The sequence below is a fragment of the Nycticebus coucang genome, chromosome 13 (genome assembly GCF_027406575.1).
Source record: "Nycticebus coucang isolate mNycCou1 chromosome 13, mNycCou1.pri, whole genome shotgun sequence".
NCBI lineage: Eukaryota > Metazoa > Chordata > Mammalia > Primates > Lorisidae > Nycticebus > Nycticebus coucang.
Genome location: NC_069792.1, coordinates 34031075 through 34034160, shown reverse-complemented (window position 1 = coordinate 34034160; position 3086 = coordinate 34031075). Strand labels below are relative to the sequence as shown.

At 42.9% G+C, this 3086-nt stretch overlaps 1 pseudogene across 1 annotated transcript; it reads left to right on the top strand.

The window, feature by feature from the left end:
* Positions 1-1748: 1748 nt before the first annotated feature.
* LOC128563324 (lisH domain-containing protein ARMC9-like) lies at positions 1749-3086 on the top strand (annotated as a pseudogene). The gene has a single exon (XR_008373778.1). The product of XR_008373778.1 is annotated as a lisH domain-containing protein ARMC9-like (transcript).

Below are 3086 nucleotides of genomic sequence, written 5' to 3'. Positions count from 1 at the left end.
TTCTGTCTCAAAAAAAAAAAAAAAATCTGTGCAGTTCTAACGTTAGCACAAAGATGGTCAATTGCAGTGTTATTTATACTAATGAAATTGTATAGTAAAAAGTTGGAAGCCATCTACAGATCCTAAAGTAAAAGAATCATTCAGTAACATGTCTTTTTATTTTTTTCATTCAGTAACTTTTGGTGTACCCGTATAATAGAACATCATATATCTATCAAAAGTTACTGTTTATCAACAGTTTTTTAACAACATTGGCAAATGTTTATAATTAATTTTTAAGTAAAAAACATAAAAATTTAAATATAGCATGATCCTAATTATGCAGAGAACAAGACTGAAATAAAACATGCTAAAATGGTAACAGTGCTTGTGTGTGGTAAGATTAAAAACCCCACCCCCCTTTTACTGAGATAGAATTCAACATTTTAACTATTTAAAAGTATACAATTCAGTGGTGTTTAATATATTCACAATGCTGTACAACCATCTTCAGCATCTAATTCTATTACTCCAAGTCTAATCTGACATTTTCATCCCCCCCACAAAAGAAACTACCTCCAAATTGTCTCTTCTTCCAACTTTTGAAACCACTATTCTATTCCTGTCTCTATAGATTTGCTTATTCTGAGTATATCAAAAATGAAATCATACGGGCAGTGCCCGTAGTTCAGTGGGTACAGCACCCGCCACATACACCAAGGATGGCGAATTTGAACCTGGCCTGAGCCTGCTAAAATCAACGATGACAACTGTAACTACAACCAAAAAATAGCTGGGCATTGTGGTGGGTGCCTGTAGTCCCAGCTACTCGGGAGGCTGAGGCAAGAGAATCGCTTAAGCCCAAGAGTTTGAGGTTGCTGTGAGCTGTGACGCCACAGCACTCTACCCAGGGTGACAGCTTGAGACTCTGCCTCAAAAACTAAATAAATAAAGTGAAATCATACAGTACGGTCTGGTTTCTCTTCAGAGTGGGTAAATCTTACTAAAGATTTCCGTGGAGAATGGGCAGCACCTGCAGCGCAGTGGGTAGAGTACGGGCCACGTACACCCAGGCTGGTGGGTTCAAACTGGCCTGAGCCTGCTCAAATCAACGTGACTACTGCAACAACAACAAAATAAATAGTCGGGCACTGTGGCAGGCACCTGTGGTCCCAGCTGTTTGGGAGGCTGAAGCAAGAGAATTGCTTAAGCCCAAGGGATTGAGGTTGCTGTGAGCTGTGACACCACTCTACCCAGAGGGACATAGTAAAACTCTGTCTCAAAAAAAAGATTTCCGTGGAGAGGAACAAGTTGAGATTTTAATCAATTTTTTGAGGCCTTGCATTGGCAAGGCTAATAATAAACAAATAGAATCAAATCAAATAGTCAAATCAAATGGAAACAAATAGAATAATAAATAAACAAATAGAAAAGGATCACAATATGTGATCCTTTCGGCTGGGTGTGGTGGCTCATGCCTGTAGTCCTAGCACTCTGGGAGGCTGAGTCGGATGGATTGCCTGAGCTCATGTGTTTGAAACCGTCCTGAGTCAGAGCCAGACCTTGTCTCTAAAAAAAAAAAAAAAAAAAAAAAAAAGGCTGGGTGTTGTGGCAGGCACCTGTAGTCCCAGCTACTTGGGAGGCTGAGGCAAGAGAATCACTTGATCATAAACCACATTTTGTTTATCCATTCATCCACTGATGGATATTTGGGGTGTTTCCACTTTTTAGCTATTATGAATAATGCTGTAGGGTGGAGGCTGGTCCGCGGCCGAAGTACAGACATTTTTCCTGTGAGAATTACCAGGAACAGTTCAATATGGGGGATATTCTGGCTCATGAATCTGAAATACTCGAACTAGTGAAAGAGTATTTAGATTTTGCTGAATTTGAAGATACCTTGAAAACATTTTCCAAAGAATGCAAAATAAAAGGAAAACCATTATGTAAAACAGCAGGTGGATCTTTACAGGACTCTAAATCATTGATAATTCAGAAGGCTCTTGTCTCTGCATTTGACAATGGAGACCAGAAGGTGTTCTTCAATTTATGGGAAGAACACATTCCCAGTTTCATCCAAAATGGTGACGCCCTTGCCCAGAAGTTGGAATTCTATCTTCACATCCATTTTGCCATCTATCCTCTGAAACATTCCGTAGGGAGACCGGACAGAGAGGAGCTGGAGGAAAGGATTTCTTACTTCAAAACCTACCTGGAGACCAAAGGAGCAGCGCTGAGCCAGACCACCGAGTTTCTTCCTTTCTATGCCCTTCCTTTTCTTCCCAACCCTATGGTACACCCTTCGTTTAAAGAACTCTTTCAGCATTCCTGGACTCCAGAGTTAAAGTTGAAGTTGGAAAAGTTTCTAGCTTTAATATTTAAAGATAGCAACACGCTGAAGCTTTTAACAGTGTATAAGGAGAATGGACAAAGTAACAAAGAGATGTTGCAGCAGCTCCACCAGCAGCTGGTCAGAGCTGAACTTAGGTCAGTGACCTACCTGAGACGTACAGTAAGATCCAAGCAGACTACCACAATCTCATTGGAGTCACAGCAGAGCTGCCGGATTCTCTCAGGCCACAGTCAGTGGCAAGATGATCACTCCTGAGTACCTCCAGAGTGTCCGTGTCTGCCTCTTCAGCAACCAGATGTGGCAGAGCCTGGCTCATAGCGTGGACTTCACAAGGCCTGGGACGGCTTCCAGCATGTTACAAGCTTCCGTGGCACCCGTGAGACTGAAAGATGTCCCATTACTGCCCTCCCTGGATTATGAGAAACTGAAGAAGGATTTGATTTGGGGGAGTGATGGTTTAAAAGCCTTCTTGTTGCAGGCTCTGCGCTGGCGCTTGAGCACCTCCCGTCCTGGAGAGCAGAGGGAGGCGGTTCTGCAGGCCTACATCAGCAACGACCTCTTGGACTGTCATACCCACAACCAGAGGAATGTGCTTCACTTGCTGCACGCAAAGAGTGAGGTGGTGCGGCAGTACATGGCCAGGCTCATCAACGCTTTTGCGTCACTAGCTGAAGGTCACCTCTACCTTGCTCAGAACAAAATGGTGCTGTGGATGCTGGAGGGTGCTTCATCAAAGAAGGCAACACTGAAATGA